At 38.4% G+C, this 16,986-nt stretch overlaps 1 protein-coding gene across 30 annotated transcripts in view; it reads left to right on the top strand.

The window, feature by feature from the left end:
* ARPP21 (cAMP regulated phosphoprotein 21) overlaps positions 1-16,986 on the top strand; it is a 654,082-nt gene that overhangs the window by 312,670 nt on the left and 324,426 nt on the right. The window lies entirely within an intron of this gene.

The following is a 16,986-nucleotide window of genomic DNA, read 5'->3' as shown; positions in this document are numbered from 1 at the left end:
CAAAACAGCTTTTCACTTATTGACTTAAAAAGTCTAAATTTGTTGGTTTACATCAACTAACACAAACTCAGAAGAGATAAAATACTTGCTGCTGGATCTAAAATTTTGGTTATTACTTTCTAGGCAATTCTGTGGTCTGTTCAACTTTAACTGCATTTTCTAATATGCTGTTTGAATAATTTCCATGCCTATAGACTTTTCATTTTCCTTAATTTTTCTCTTTTTGCTGTCTGATGGTCTTGTATTGCTGTAGTCTTGTTTATCTTATTCCTTTTCCATACACTTGTTGCTTCCAAGGAGGCCAGGAGTGGACAACCCAGTGTTCCATGACCTTCCTAGAAAGAGTGTCCTGCAAGGAACAACTCTTCCGGGGGTGGTGGCCAGCTTCCCTGGGCAGCAGGTGATTTCAGCAAGTGTAGCAATATCTCAGCTACAAGTGATTCCAGCTCTTGTGATTCAGCTCTTTGTGAAATCACCCAAGGTGAACTCGGGGATAGAGAGACAGGAGCCTTGTATGGCAGTTCCCCAGAGGTAGCCTTTATTGTCCAGCAGTCCCTGTGAAGGGGTGGCTAGGGACAAGGCTCCCTGCATCAGGGCCAGGGGGCAGAGGTTATATGGGGTAGGTAGGGGGTGGGGAAGAAACCAACTAGCCAACTGGGTACTGGGTATTACCATATAGAAACAGGGCATGCTGGGGGTGGTTCACTTTCTCGCCATGACCCAGAGGAACGTTGCTTGTCTCTGGGGAAGATTGTCTTGCTCTCAAGTCTCTCTTCTCCAAGGGAGAGCAGAGGGCTCTTGTGCCAAGGGCTCCCAGCCCTCCACATACACTTAAACTAGCCACAAAGATAACAAGTCAAATGTCTTTTGTTCTTGTCACCTTTCCTCTAAGCCTCACACTTGTCTTATCAGTCACACCAGGCTAGATTCCTAAAGGTCAGATATGCCACATACTCAGGGAATTATCCACCTGTCAAGAAGGGTCCTGTGCCTATGAATACTTTCTAGGGATTGGATATCTGAAATCTTTTTCTTAGTGCCAGTTCTTGAGCCTCATGTTGATCTTCAGCATCTTGTCCTATCTCATCCTCCTTCTCTAGGGAAGAGTTGGATCTATTCTTGTTAGAAGCTGTTTACCATGAGTGTGATTCTTGTAATACAAATGTGCCATTAAGTGGAAGGGATTGGGACTTTGCATTTTTTATTTCCTGTAAAATAAGTAGTCTGGGAATATAGTAGTACTTTCTTGAGAGATGGCCCTTTTATACTCAGAAAAGAAGATTGCCACTGAATGGATTTCTTTCAGGTGCTTTGCTAAGTATGCCTGAGTACATGAAGTACCAGCAGCTGTAGCAGTCAAGAGATAGCTTTTTAATTTGAGTCTGACAGACACACAGGAATTGAAAATTTTAATTTTTCTTATATAATAATTGATAGATATAACCTTGCCTCAGTGATAGAGAAAACCCACAGTATTTTGTCAAGTTCCCCAAAAGTTATAGGCATTTACAATAAATGCATAATTTAGTAGGGAAATAGTTGAAAGCAGTGCTTTTCTTGGCTTTTAGAACCGCATGGTCTGTGATGTATTAAAGACCTGGAGGGCAACTTGCATTACAACAGCAGGAACTTGTGGCAGCTAGATAAATCAGAACAACTTATTCAACAAAGTGAGGAGAACCTTGAAATTAGTAGTCTTGCATACTAAAGACTCAGCATTACTTATTTTCTGTGGACAGAAAAATACAGTCCATAGTACTTTTGATAGGAAAGTTATCTTCAGCCCAGTTATGTTTTATTTTACCTTGTGTTAAGGAGGAAAAAATGGTTTTATGTACCTGTTTGTTCCTTATGACAGTAGGAGAATCCTGCCTGACTAAATTCAAGTAGCTCCCTAACTCTTGAGATGGTCACAGGACATAATCTGTAGCATATGAATACCAGGGTGGTTTCTGGTTTTGGGTGGTTTTTTTCTGTTTGTTTGTTTGGTTTGGTGTTTTTTTTTTCTTTTGTTTTTGTTTTGGTTTTGTTTTTCTTTTCTGATAGGCCAGAAAGAAGGGCAGACTAAAGGGAATTAAAATATCTCAGTGTAAAAGTGCCAAAAAGAGATGTGGCATTTCTTGAGCCTGCAGAACTCAGTTTGGCTACGAGTAAAAGCCTCCACAGGTGCAAGAGACAGTTGATCCTTACATGAAACAGAAGGATAAACATCACCTGTGACCACAAATTGTAACTTTGAAAATGTCTACAAAACCACTAGCTGTTCTATCTTAGCATATAATATCCCACAGCTAGGGTTTCATTTCAGAAGAAACTTCCTTAATATTTCCTGGTAAAACGGTTATAGATTTACTGACTGACTGAACACGTGTTGCTCAGCTAGGCATTGTAGCAAATACAGCCAGACCCCAGATACCTTGGTATTTACTGATCTTGTGTCATGCCACTGAGTTTCTCAATGTGATGTCTCTCAAAGCAACTATGTTTCCCTGTTTTTACTGGAATTTAATGTAGGTCATTCTGTTCTACACCATAGAAAAATTCACCCTGTATCTATTGCTATTATGAAAATCCTTGCTACAGAGGCATTTAGAAAATAAAAGGTGCTTTAAATAATAGCTACTTGAGATTCATTCTCATGAGATATTGCTGAGGCCTCCGAAGTGTGATTACAGAGTTAGAATTCACAATTGCCTGTCACGTACTATTTCTTTTGCTGTACAAATTGTCAGCAAAGTTATCTAACTTCCAGTTCTTGAAGGTACTAGATTATAACTTTAAAAGTGGGGGAAGAATGAGGTGGTATTTGTTGGTGGTTAATAATTTCAGATAATGGCCCATTAAAGTCTTCATCTCCAGAAAATGCTTGCTTTATACGGAAGAGCCAAGGCACTCTCAGCCTGGGAACATTGAAATGAACACCTTTCTTTTCCTGAGTGTCACTTACACTACAGTTACGAGCCCAGAGAAGTAAAATGACAAATTTAACTGCCAGAAATAATGGATCTTAAAAAAAAAAAAAAAAAAAAAAAAATTAAAATCCTTCTGAACAAAGATCTCCCCAAAACAGGAGAAAGGTGTTTGGAAAGATTAAATGGCTAAATTGAAGCAGATATGAGAAGACAGTAAGATGGAGACTTTGAGATTCATTTTAAAGTGGAGAGTCTGTGTTCGCTGCAGCTGAAAATGGGACTGTGATTCTTGGTTCAACTACCTTTAAATAAGCTACCAAAAGACTTGATATCAGTGTAGCTGCAGCAGTGCAGAGCAGATTGCAGACATAACCATTTATATATTTTCCCAGCTTTTGAATGGTTTCTGTAGCCCACGGTGGACTCACTTATGTTGCAGCATGGGTAAAACTGAGTTTGTTGTGTCAGCTTGAGAAAAATCAACTTCTTAACCACAATTCTCTGAGAATTTGTGGCTCTGGCCAGGGTTTTCAGATATTACTTGGTGACAGTTTAATGTCTGTTGCTGTTCATTGGCAAGATGGAGTGGTAACTGTGAATGGGTTCTTGAGCATTTGGGCTTTGGTTCCTTCTCTTCCACAAGACAAAATGACAGAGGTACTCAGGTGGAGAACCTTAATAAGTTTATCCATTAACATTTCAAATTTTAATGGAATTTGAGCTACCACAATCAAACAGGTGCCCCCAAATGTGGATGTTCATCACCTCAACACCCCTCATGACTTTCAAATGGCAAAACCACTTTAATGTCATGTGTTATTTTGCTATATTGACCTTGTTGGGTTTTGTGGGCTTTTTTTAACTTCTAAAACATGTTAAAAATAAGGTTAATATTTCTGACTATTCCACCAGTGAAACTTACAAATGATCCCTCCTCTCTTGGATCTTGTTTGGTTTTTGGTTTCCTTTTGCTCGATGGACAGACAGCAGCAGCAGCTGAGAGGGTGGTAGACTGCTTCAGGTGGTGGGCTGTGGCCTCCTCCACCAGCTCCTCACTCTTTTTCATGCCAAACAAGATGCCAAGGTGGGCAGTGTGGCATCTTCCCTTCATGGAGAAGGTCAGAGCAAGCAAGGAAGCACCACTCCATATGGTGTTGGCAGCGCACAGCCTGGCACTGACTGCTGTATCTCTCATCAGTTGCATAAAGCACTTCTACCCAAGCAGGGGCTCCTGGCTTCTGCAGTCCACTAGCTGTGACGAAATTACCACTGGGCAAATGGCTTTCTGCACTGCCCTGACAGGATTTCCTGAGAGCAGCTGTCCTGCATGAGGCACTGCCCTGCTTGCCAGTGGATCAATATGATAGGAAGGACAGGTTGGTCTTAGACTAAGGCAGCAAAAGAATTAATACTTTGTGTTTGCCCTTCTCAGTACAACTGGAACCACTTAATCCATTACTGAAACATCGCTCTAGACTTGAGCATTAGCTGGTTTAGCTTAATCCAGCAACAGATATAACAAAAGCACAGTTTTCCTAATAAATAAAAAAAATCAGCTCTGACATGTTGCATTATTAAATTATTATTTTCTCCTCCCAGTTCCTATCAAATACATCAAACAAACTGTTGAGAACAGTTTGTTGGAGACAAATGATTTGTAACAGGTTGGCGTCAATCACGAGCAGCTCACGCAGATTGTTCTGTCAGATGCTTGGCGGGATGTGTGCCGACGTCCGTCAGAGATGATTCAAGTCCTCCGTGACACGTTGCAGAGGTGGTGGAGTGGCAGGGCGTAGCACATGCAGGTACTATTGTTAGGATTCAGAGATGCTGGAAGATAAATAAACTTTTTGAGGTTTTCTTCCTTTTCTTGAGGGAACGTGTGCCTGTCAGTTGTTCGTTTCTGCTTACAATGCTGGATCTGCTTGAGAAGATCCAGAGTCTACACTTATCAGAAGTCAGGGCTGGACAGAGCTGAGATTTTGCTTGTACTGATGATTCTCTCCTGGGACAATTGTAACTAGGTATCAGGGGACCATTTTTATAGATGGTAAAGATTTTTCTGACAACATGGGCTCCCAGTGGAAAACCAGATCATTAAATTTATTTTTTTAATAGGAAAGTCCTTACAATTGCTTCTAAGGACTTTCTTCCAGATAAAACTAAGGAGACAGGAAAGTTTTGACTGAAGGGGGGTTGATGGGAAAGAAAGGAGCGACCATAGGCATATACAGAAAAGTCTGCAAACTTTTTTGCTTCATGTAAAGAACTATGCTATCATTGGGACAGAAGATTAGAAACACTTTCCTATGTCCCAGGCCAGAGCTACCACCACTGGACTGTGGAATAATCTGTTCCACTGCATATAAATATTTAACGTTTTCTACAGAGTCAAGACTGACAGATCAATCACAGAACTGTCAACAACCTGGTGTTTGGTTTTGTGATGGATTTTGAAGTTCAGGCTTCCAGCTGTTCACTAGAAAAGAGGAGCTCAGGTGTATGCCTACATTCGCCTCTGCATTTCAAGACAAACTGTGTAAGATTTTTAGGATTTCTCTGAGGCACTATGAGAACATTTTTTAAAATTACTATTTTAAGAATTTTAGTTGTCTTTTTTATTTTAACAAAGGCCATAGTAACTTCGTCTAAAAAGAGGAGTTTAGAGTTGGTCCTGATATAAAAAAGGAAGGTCACAGGATAGGAAAAGTGGCAGTATATTGGTCTGTCTATAGAGAACACTGTTCTTACATTCTAGTGCTTCGGAAATGAAAATACACATGGAAATACTGTGTTCACTTTATTGTTTTTATGTGATTAAAAGAGCATACAGCTGGTGTCAGTTAAAACAGTGCACAATAACATCAGGATCACAGTTTTCTGATTAGATTCCACATGATGTAGTTCCTGTAGAAGAAATGCTTCATGTAGGTCCAGCCTATCTTTTTGGAACATCTTACAGGTTTTTTTTGGTTTTTTTTCATATGACTGGGAAGTAAGAATACCTTTTCTTTGATGGAAGCTTAGTTACCTTTTCTCTGATGGAAGCTTAATTTATAAATAGTTATAAAACATATTTGAATATGTAATATTCAATAATTTGAATCTAGAGCAAACTGGATGAATAGCTATGAAAGAGGGGTCAGTGCAGAACTTGGAAGGCTTATGAAGCCTATTTCTCACTCTTCTATGCTATTTTCTCTAGTTCTCTGCAGTCTCCAAATGATATTGTTACCTTCTGTGCTCATTTTGAATTATCAGTGTCTTCTAGATACCGATGGCCTATAGACACCTGCCTGGGAGTTTTCTCAGACTGCTGTTAATATAGCCAACATGTTATTCAGACTGTCAGAACTAATCTTACTATGGAGTGAGTTTTCACTTACAAAAGCATTTATAACTATTATGAACCAAATTTTGCCTCCAGATATGTCCCTGAGTTTGCATCCTTGAGGGCTGTTCTGCCTAGGCTTTCATTTTCCAGGGTCATTCAGAATCTTTCTTCCCACCCCTCGCTTGCGTTGGTGAGTCAGCAGGATTCACTTCCCTCTCCCAGGAAGATCAGCACTTGCTTAACACAGTGAGTTCACAGGCAAAACCAGCCATTTGTGTCATTATGGATTAACCTCAGAAATAGATTCAATTGTGTTCTGCCATAAGTAATTTATTTCCAAGGACGCCTTTCTGGGTGAGCATGGCACTGTCTCCAGCTCCCGGTCACAAGCAGGCTGTGGGCAGATTACTGGGAGGCAGCAGAGACAGCGCTGGCTGAGGGATCTTGGAAAACCATCTCTTCCATGGAGAGATTTAAAGTCCAATGTATGTTCCGTAACACACACAAAAATGGGAGTAAGTCAGAACTGAGCAATGAATCAGGGTTTTCTCATATGTCCTGGAAAATGCTTTGAGTAAAGCCCAGGTTTTCTGATACTTGCATGAATGTGAATATTGATCCTGCAGTGTTTTGTATTCAAGAATCACTACAATTTGATTTAGCTTGAGTAAACCATACAAGAGCTCTCTTCAGAGTGGAACTGTTATTACTTTGATGATTAAATAACCTTTATTTTTTTGGCATTTCAGTCCAGCTAGCTGAGTTTCACGATCTAATTACAATTTGGTATTTTGTAACTGAAGAGACTATCAAGAACCTCTGAATTAAATATTTCAGAAACAAAATGTCCTGTCTGAGAGTTAAATAAAAATGGTTAAAACAAAAGTCTTTCTTCTATTCATCACTGTTTACATTCTAGTTTATTCATTAATGTTTAATGCACAGAATGAAAACTTAATGACCCCAGCATGTAGAATTTCACTTTGTCCTGAACTGCTCTTTCTCTTTTTTCCTCTTTCATTTCTTGGGCAAAAATTGACAGTCAAAAAATCTCCCCCTTTTGCCATTGTCTAAAAATATTGGGAATGGCTGAGCAGCAATCCCTGGCAGCAAATCATTTTCTGTCTTAATGAATGTCACCATAGAGATGATGACCATTGCTCATGTATTAGTGGATTGTCTGCCAGAATAATTTGCTATCTCATGCAATTGGTTTCTATTAGTGTAGGTTAATCAATAGGATTCATGTATGTGAAGAAAGCTGATCATTCCCTTATAGTGTTGGAAAATTTGGCCTGTATCTCACTAGTATGCCAAAGTGGGTGGCTACTTGCATGCATTGTGCCTGTAATTTCATAGTAATCACTCATTTTTTAACAATTTAACACTGGGCCTCAGTCAGCAGATTAAAAACTATGGTGAGCTCAGGTTATTCAAGTCTGTGGTTTTCATTTAGGACCAATCTGTCTTTTACTTTTCACATATAGTGAGAAAAAATAGATAATACTCAAGGTAACAGGAAGCATCTTTTGCATTAGCTTTATGAGAACAGAAATGAACAAATAAAAGTAGTTATTCTTGTATCTCTACTTTTCTCTTCCTTTTTGGTGGTAGGGCTTAATTCTCTGTACTCGGGTTGAGGGACTTTTGTCCTGTGGCTTGTTACTTGAGTGAAAGTGGTAAACCCAGTTTGTTTCTCAGTCTATGACACAGGGAATGTATTCTGTTCAGCAAAGTGGAAGAATCTGAATTATATACTAGAAAGAGGAGGATGACTGATGTTTGTATCTTCATGCGTAAGAACAAATTCCGCACACTCCTGGTGCCTCAGTGGTGACTGTGGGGATGGGGCAAGGAGTATATATTGTGTATGAAGAAAGGAATAGGAAGGCATTTTGTTGAGGTGTAGCTATTCCTCAGAGGTCACATCGGTAATAGAATTTTACTCTACCTTTTGTTTTTACTCTCGAAACTGCTAGATAAAATGTCTCTTTTAGCTACATTGAATCCATCTGTTCTCTTCAATACAGTGGATCATGCAGTATTCCACTTAGGAGCATCTGGTAATTCCTTCTTCCCTATTCTTCTCTGAACAGGGTAGTCATTCTTCTATTCAAAGTAAAGCTGGCTGGTTTTGACCTTCTTTTGCCTAGGATGCCTTTTGAAGAAGTTGTTGTACACCTTGTTTAGGGATTTCAGTTTGCAAATAGCATCTTGATTTGTGTTTACTTTTCTGCAAAACCAAAGGGCATAATTTTCCTGTTGAGACAGTATAGGAATAATAAGCTTTTGGTGGGTGGAAAAGGTGATGTGTGTTAGAGGAACAGAACCCAACTCTATTTGTGTTCAAACTCAGCATCCACCACTATTGTGTCTGACTGCCCCTCAAAATTACAAGTGCAGCATCATCTCTTCCTTCAGGAGGAAATTGAATCTGTTTGATGCTTTTTATTTTTCAGAGAGAGTATAATGAAAAGGTTAGGGGGAGCTGGACTTACACTTTCCTGGCGGTTCCTACATGATCTTTTCTAGTGGTAAATTCCACTTTTGCCAGGTAACTTCCTTTTTCTCCTCACCGATGTTTCTTTCTTGAGCTTGACATTCAATTCTGTCATTTAAGTCAGTGCAACTGACTCCAAATGAGACCCAGCCACACGTGTATAAATAAAAAGGAGCTATCTTTACCTCACCTTACTTTAGATAATGTTAAAAATAATGTCCCATTCTCTTGTGTTTCCAGCATCAACTTTCAAGAGAATATACAGAAATGATGCCTCTTTTATGACTCCTTGGCTTGAGTGGAAAGGAGAAGCTTGAAATAGGCTTTTCATATGACTGTTTTTATAGGCAGCTATGTGGCCACACAGAATCGTTCATTGCTGGCTTTTACTGATACTGGTCACAGCCTCCTAAGATAATTTTTTATCATTGTGCAATTTATCTGCCCATTTTTCTACGGTGCCGTGCAAACTAAGTAGCGTGCTTTTCTATTTCCCTGCAGACACATGCACACGTACCTCCATCAATAGTTTTGGGGTGTTTTTTTCAGCTTTGTGAATACAGATAATTTGAAGAAAATACAAGAGAAGTGCTGTTAATAATAGTACCTGCAAGCACAGCTGAAAGAATGCCTGAACTTTTCTAGGTCACAGGGTTTTTTTTTCTTCCACACCACTGTCTGAGGAGCAAAAACATAAACCACAGAAAGAAAGGTTGGTATACAGGTGCAATAGTTGCTATTGAACTGAAAACACAGTGTGGTTTTTGTGGCAGTTGCCATAGCAACAAGATCATTTACAGATCATAATCCCATTAGGAGAAAACATTTTTAAACTGAGCTAATTGTACATGAGTTTATATTGCTTCACAACCTGTTTTTGGAAGATTTCATTTTTAGGATACTAATAAAAGACTGATTAAAAGCATTACACATTGTCCTAAATTGCCTACAGAAAGAGAAGAGATGGGAATTATGTAAATTATTGCAGATTTCCTTAGATTGAAACAGTATCATCAAGGAAATTAATTCATGTTCTCATTTCTGTATTAAAAGTCACAAGATAGCAGCTGTACCTATATTATATTATCAGCTTGGTCAAATTCTGGTCCTTCTAAAAGCATTCCTCAAATGGCTCTTTCCCTTAGAGAATCTGTTCATTCCTTTAGATGTCTCCCTGTTCTAGAAATTTTGGTAACACTTCCTCTGCACTGATTTGTGCACTAAGAGATGTAAAAAGCCTGTTGATAATTGACAGAAAGCAAGCTAATGGATTGTAAAAAACCAGAATGAATAAAACTAAGATGAAATGTTTCACCTGTGGGAAGGCAAAGTTGGATTTAGGAAAAAACCTGAAAGTCAAAAGGAATGCTGAGATCTGCAGGTGCCATAAGGAACCAGGGATTTCCAGCTAAATACTCTAAGAAGTCATGTTCAAAAGCCTGTTCTTTGTATTTTAGCCTTGCTCCAGAGAAATATTGCTGCCACATACCCATATAAAAGCAATAGAAATGTCAATGGTTAAGCAGCAGGATTGTACCTATTGAATTATAACTGATGGGACTGTTCTGCTTAGTAACATTTCTGGCCACCAGTCACATCTTCATTCAAGATGTGATCTGAAGAATTCATTGGCGCTGCAAGTCGAGGAGGTCAAGAGCTCAGAAAGTTTCAGAAGGGATTTGGATATCTGTATAGGAGCTAAAAATACCTGGAGTTACACAATATCGATGATTATGCCTCTTTGTCTTCTCTCCCTTTCTGTCCTCTCTGCTCCGTTTAGATCCTGTTACACCTGAAGCAGGTGGGGTCAGTGCTGTGGGAGTCACGGTGTGGTCTATATGGACACAAACTCTCCTGCAATATAGCAATCCTGTTTATCTTGTGAGCAGCAAACACCAGAGTTCTAGAGGGCAAACTGGATCTTGGTGTGTGGGTGTACAGCTTTACATAAGCTTTATCTGATTTCAATGGGATCTTTTCCAGCTTACATAGATCCCTAGGAAACTATCTTTTAAAGACATAAGCAGGCTAAAAGAATGCATTCACCTCCAGCACAGGGGGAGGCAGAGAGCTCAGAACCTAACTCATCTTGGTCAGGGACACATCAGAGACTGTCTCTGGAATTGAAATGTCTATAGGAAGAGATTATGGAACAAATTGTTGGAGTAAGTGGTGACCTAACACTGTAATAGAAGTCAGGGATAAAATAGCAGAATTGTGAGAATTGTGAGCTGTGGTATCTAGGCTCTTGTCTAAAACTGCTGGAAGCCTGGAAGGTGGCAGGTGTGACACCAGGCTTTTAAGAGTTTTTAAGGACTTTTAAAGGGTTCCAGAAGAGATCATGGGAACTACAGGGTGTTAATCATGAGAGATAAATGTAAATCTGTCTATACCAGTCAACAGAAAAGGAAGTAGAATAGAAAACTTATAGAATTAAGAGATCCATGGCTCACTTGGGAGCCATGAACTTGGCTTTTCCTTAAAACACAAATAATTAAAAGAAGGTCCACCTCACAAACTTTCATGTCAACAGCCATGTGGACAAGGAGTTCCAGTTGATAAACTCCACTTGTAATGTAACACTTGCATTCCTAAAAGGCAGTTTGTGAGGTTCATCATCAAAGAAAAAAAAAAAAAGGAAATTAAGAAGCTATTAAAATGAATGTCTTTATATAAATTGCCAAGAGGTAGGAAAGACAATAGGTGTCAATCACTGCTTCTTGTTGTAGAGAAGTTACTGATGATGTTCTGTAGGGAACTGTACTACTGAGCACATATATAAATGACCCAGAAAAGATGCTGAACAATGCTATGATTAATTTTTCTAATGACAGTAAAGTAAACAAGGCAACAAAAAAAAAGAAAGCTTATTGAGAAAATTGCAGGAGAGCCTTAGAAGGCTGTGTGACAGGGTTAAAATGGCAGGTGAAAATTCAGAGTAAGTGTAAAGTGATGTACGGAGGAAACAGAATCCAAACTTTACATATAAATGACTTGTTCTGAGATGATCTTTACAGATCAGAGTGAAATTTTAGGATTAAAAAACTAAACAGAGAAAATCCAGAAATTACAATTTTTAAATGACTCAAAGCTGAAAGAGTATTCAGGGAGTGTTTTATCTACAGACATTGACCTGGTGGAGCAATTTCAGAGGAGGACTAGCAAGATGATTAGAGGAATGCAACACCTCTCCTATGAGGAAAGGTTGAGAGAGTTGGAATTGTTCAGTCTGAAAAAGCGACAGCTCCAGGGTAACCTAATTGTGGCCTTTCAATACCTGAAGGAAGCCCACAGGAGAGGTGCAGAGAGATTATTTCCAAGGTCATGTAGTGACAGGACAAGGGGGAATGGATTCAAACTGATAGACAGTAGGTCTAGATCAGCTATTAGGAAGAAATTGTTTACTGTGGAGGGGATGAGGCTGGAACAGGCTGCCCAGGGAAGCTGTGGATGCCCCATCCCTGGCAGTGTTCAAGACTGGGCTGGATGGAGCTCTGAGCAATCTGGTCTAGTGCAAGGCATCCCTGTCTGTGACAAGGGGGTTGGAACTAAGTGATCTTTAAGGTGCCCTCCAACCCAAACCATTATATGATTCTGGGTGCTCGGTGCTTTATAGTCTCTTGGGCATCTGCTTTTTGGCAGAACATGATTGAAGAGGCATCTTTGACTGTTCCCTACAGCCATTGTTAACCTAGATGCCCTTTTATCTTGAATTGAAAGCATATACAAAGATATTTACAATGTTCTTGTCAGTCTTAAGTTCCTCTTCAGAATGAAAATCCTCCTATGAATGGTTTTAAACTTAGTGAAGTTTATGAAGTTTGTTGTTCTTTTTTCTTCTCAAAAAATAGTGCTATATTAATAGATGGCAGTACACCCACAAATAGCAAAGAGAATATGTTGTACTGACAGATTCAAATATTTATCCTCTCTAAGTGGAAAGCATGGAAAATATAAATTAAGTCAGAAGAGCTTTCTTTCTTCTCTTCACGAGAATGTTAGAGAAGAGGGAGAATAGGTAAAAAAGTGTAATGCATGTGAATTTGCAAAAAACTACAATGAATCCACACAATAGGTGGCAATATTTTTTTAAACAGGCATTACATGATGCAGTATTGATAGTGCCTCAATATATTATTTAGAATGTTTTTATGTAGTCAACGTGATATAAATTATTGGGATGGCATGTGGCTCATGATCGACTAAAAAATTCCTCAAAAACTCTTCAGCTATAGTTTTTCTACTTAAAAATTATTTTCTTGCAGCTCAACTTTAAAAAAGAGTAACTCTCTTCTACAAAAATTTCTTTGTTACTTTAAGAAAAAAAAAGTTGTTTTTAGATAGCTGAAATGTCTCACCTTATATTTTAAAAATTGAAAAGGAAGTCACAGGTCTATGGAAAGAAAGAAGTAGGAATCTGTAAAACCTTTTCTTTTTAAAATTATCTTACAATAAAACCAAGCAGTTCTCATGTAAACATGTGAAAGTAGCAAAATAAAATGGCTTAGTCAATCCAAAACAAAGGAAAAAGAAATAAAAATATTGGATACTTTCACTCTTCATCCTCTTTGAAATCTTAAAAATTATCATACCTTTGCTTAACTGCTAGCTTCTTGGACCAAACTGTATGTTTTCATTTCATTGTTCACTGCACCTCATTAATCTTGTTCTTTAAGGTCAAAGCATAAGTGACTCTTTTTATTCTTTATTATTTTTGCTTTTCCTTTTCTAAATCAACTAAAATATCCAAACCCTAAGGGTAGCTATTATGCCTTCAGTAAGAAAAATGCATTGCTTGCAAAACAACTTTGATTCTTGTTTCCCTGGGATTTTTTTACTCACATTTAACATTAATGTCAAATCATGTAATGCTGACCTGTATGATACTCAGTTGATTTTATTAGGTCATTAAAAAGAAATTTTAGACAAAACCATTTTTATTTGGAGCCTTTCCCTATCATGATGCTCAGTCTTATTCTGGGTAACAATAACTTTTTATACAGAAATAAATCAACAATTCGGATGGCAGAGCAGCATTAACCCCTGCACTCCATGTTGTTCAACTCTTAAGATGACATGTTAGTGAGAAGGCATGCCAGTGTCAGGGCAATTTTTAAAGTGAGTTTAGGTCTGCTGTATCACTATTTAAATTAGACACACAGTAAAATACATGTGAGACTGCTGCACACCTTTCTCAGAAAGTTGTGACTCTGGAGAAAGTTTCGTATCCCTGAGTCATCTAACACCTGGATCACTTTAGATTGCGTAGTGTTTTAGGCTGTCCAGGCACCAAAATATCTCTCAAGAGACAGCATGGCCTTATATGAATTTATTAAGATGCTTCAGTTTTGACCCTTAGAGCTATTTAGGATACTATTTTGTTTCCCCACCATGCTTAACCAAAAGTTTACCACTTCCAAGCATTAATACTGTGAACATTAAAGTTAATGATCTCATCATGTAAATTGCTGTTAAGCATGAGGGATTATCCGTACATTAAAGACTGGTCTACATCCTTAAATGCTGAACCAAAGATAAGCTCCTTCTTCAAGGTTAAGGTAATTTGTGCCATTCACTCAGCCCCTGCTCTAATGGGGTCTCATTCAAATAACAAAATAGAAAAAAAAGGGTATTTTATCCATTTTAGCTTTTTGTAATCCATGCCCTTCAGTAGAAGGGTTTTGCAGATGAAGAATTACCTTGAGTTCTCACCTTGAATACTGTGTGCAGTTTTGGTCACTGCCATATAGGACAGACATTAAGGTGTTAGAGAGCATCCAATAGAGGGCAAAAAAGATGATGAATGGCTGTATGAGGAGTGTCTGAGGTCACTTGGTCTGTTCAGCCTGGAGGAGTCTGAAGGGACCCATTGCAGTCTTCAACATCCTCATGAGGGGAAGAGGAGGAGTACACACTGATCTCTTCACTCTTGTGACCAGTGACAGGACCTGAGGGAACAACATGAAGCTGAGTCAGGGGAGGTTTATGTTGGGTATCAGGAAAAGGTTTTTTACCCAGAGGGTGGTTGGGCACTGGAACAGGCTCCCCAGTCAATCATCACAACACCAAGCCTGGAAGAGCTCAAGAGCATTTGGACAGTGCTCTCAGGCACATGGTGTGATTGTTGGGGATGTCCTGTGCAGGGATAAGAGTTGGACTTGATCATCCTTGAGGGTCCCTTCCAACTCAGCATATTTTGTGATTCTGTAATTAGTGCTGAGGTTCTCCCTCACTTATTTTTTATTTTTCCTGTTCCAACCACAATTGAGTAAAACACACCCAAACCTTCAGATACAGGCCTCCATTGACCCAAGACAGGGTGTTGGTAAAAGAAGATACTGATTGACAGGGTACCAATCCTTTTCAGTAACTTTGGGGATCACTATCTACACTTCTGGTCTTGCTCTCCTTACTTCCAGAAGACTGCTTTAACTTCAGCATTGATTAGGGGACTAACAACCCATGTTATTTTACATGAACATGGTGACATGGGGGGGTCCAGGGGGCAAAGTCATACACTGAAAAGAAAGAAACTGTGATAAACAACTGGATGTATTTATTGGGCAACATTTAGTAAACACAGTTTTGTCAAGTGAAGGAAGCTGATGACATTTTCTCTTTATTGCCTTGCAGCTGGGCTGCAGCACCTACCCCTTCTTCAAGCAGATTCTAGTAGCTCTTCAATAATTTCCATATCATAGCTGTGGTATTTTTCTGTGTTAAAGGACTACATATTGATCCTGATGCTAACTTACCAAAACTTGATTGTTTTTGTTATTTGCGGGTAGTTTATGAATTTACAAAGGATCTGAATTTTTCCCATCAGGATTTTGTATGGCTCAATAGTATCCTTGTGAAGGAATGCATTGTCATTTTAAATTGTATTGTCCACCCTTCATTACAGTAGCTTTGTTATTTTAAGTAAAATATGATCTCTTCCTAAGTTGTCTCTCTGTAGTATTAGAGCTGGGAAAAAAATTTTACCTGTATGATCCCTAATTTTTTTTTTTTTTTCAAAAGAAGCTTGGACCATGTATTTTTCAGACTGTGAAATATTCTTTTTGCATGTTTTCCCCTCATGTATTTTCCTCTCAGCTTTCTTTTCCTTGTTTCAGTTGGGACAGTAGAAGCCTCATAAAGTTGAAAGCCTCCCTTATAAGATTTCTGGTCCAGTCTGCATTTTGAAGCAAAAAGAATAAATCTTTAGTCTGAGCAACTTGAAAATGTCCAAATCAAACCCCAAGTCTTACAAGTTTTCCACATCAGGATGCATTAATACATTCTACATTTCGGCAGGCAATTGTATACATGGAGCACCTTCAACTTGGAAGTAGAAATAGTTTTCATATCTGTATTTGGCATTTCTATTTGCTGCCTCTAAAACTATGTCTTTTTTTTTTTTTTGGTTTTGTTGGTTTTTTTTTGTTTTTGGTTTTTTTTTTGTTTGTTTTTGTTTTTTTTTTTTTTTTTTAGTTTTTTTTTGTTTTTTGGTGTTGTTTTTTTTTTTTTTTTTTTTGTGTGTGTGACTTCTTCCCTATCCTGGATTATTTCAGACCTGTGTATTATGCAAAGTACTAAATATGGGTTCTGAGAATAAATTAAATTTTACCCTGTTGCCTCCCATTTTGTAATGCTAGCAGTGAACAGAGCAGTCCAGACAAAGGCAGCACCTACATGCACAAAGGCTGCATGTGGAGCAGCTGACTGTGTGCAGTTTGGTTAATTTTGGTTGGGCAACTTCTGGGCAATGCAGCAAAGTATCCAAACACCTCCATCCTCCTAATTTTGGATGTTTGTATGTAGCCTGATCCAAAGACCATGGAGAAGAAGGATACTTAAACTCTAGCAGAGCTCGAATATGAGGATAATATTTTTTCTCCTTTCCTCATAAGTAGAGACATCTCAGTATCTTATTTTTTAGTTTTCAAAACAAACAAAGGCCCTTTTGTTTCACCACTGTCGATTAATTTTCATACAAGAGCATTTCCTTTGTGTTGGTTCTAATGGATTCTATTATGGTAGCTATCATGATAAATTGATTTTCAGGGAAGGAGAGCCTACTAGGTAAGTACTACAGTATTACAATTAAATAAATCTTGTGGAATTAATTGTTTAATACTTTGTAGGGAATTAAAAAATGCTAAATTTTGAGGCTGCTCTTCACATACTTTTACAGAAAATGGCAGGTGTCCCTTTCCTTGCCAGACATTAAATTTTCTCATTTATCCAAAAGAAGTCTA

This window comes from Aphelocoma coerulescens, chromosome 2 (genome assembly GCF_041296385.1).
Source record: "Aphelocoma coerulescens isolate FSJ_1873_10779 chromosome 2, UR_Acoe_1.0, whole genome shotgun sequence".
Classification (NCBI taxonomy): Eukaryota; Metazoa; Chordata; class Aves; order Passeriformes; family Corvidae; genus Aphelocoma; species Aphelocoma coerulescens.
The sequence above is the reverse complement of the archived record's forward strand: the minus strand, read 5'-3'. Positions and strand labels throughout refer to the sequence as shown.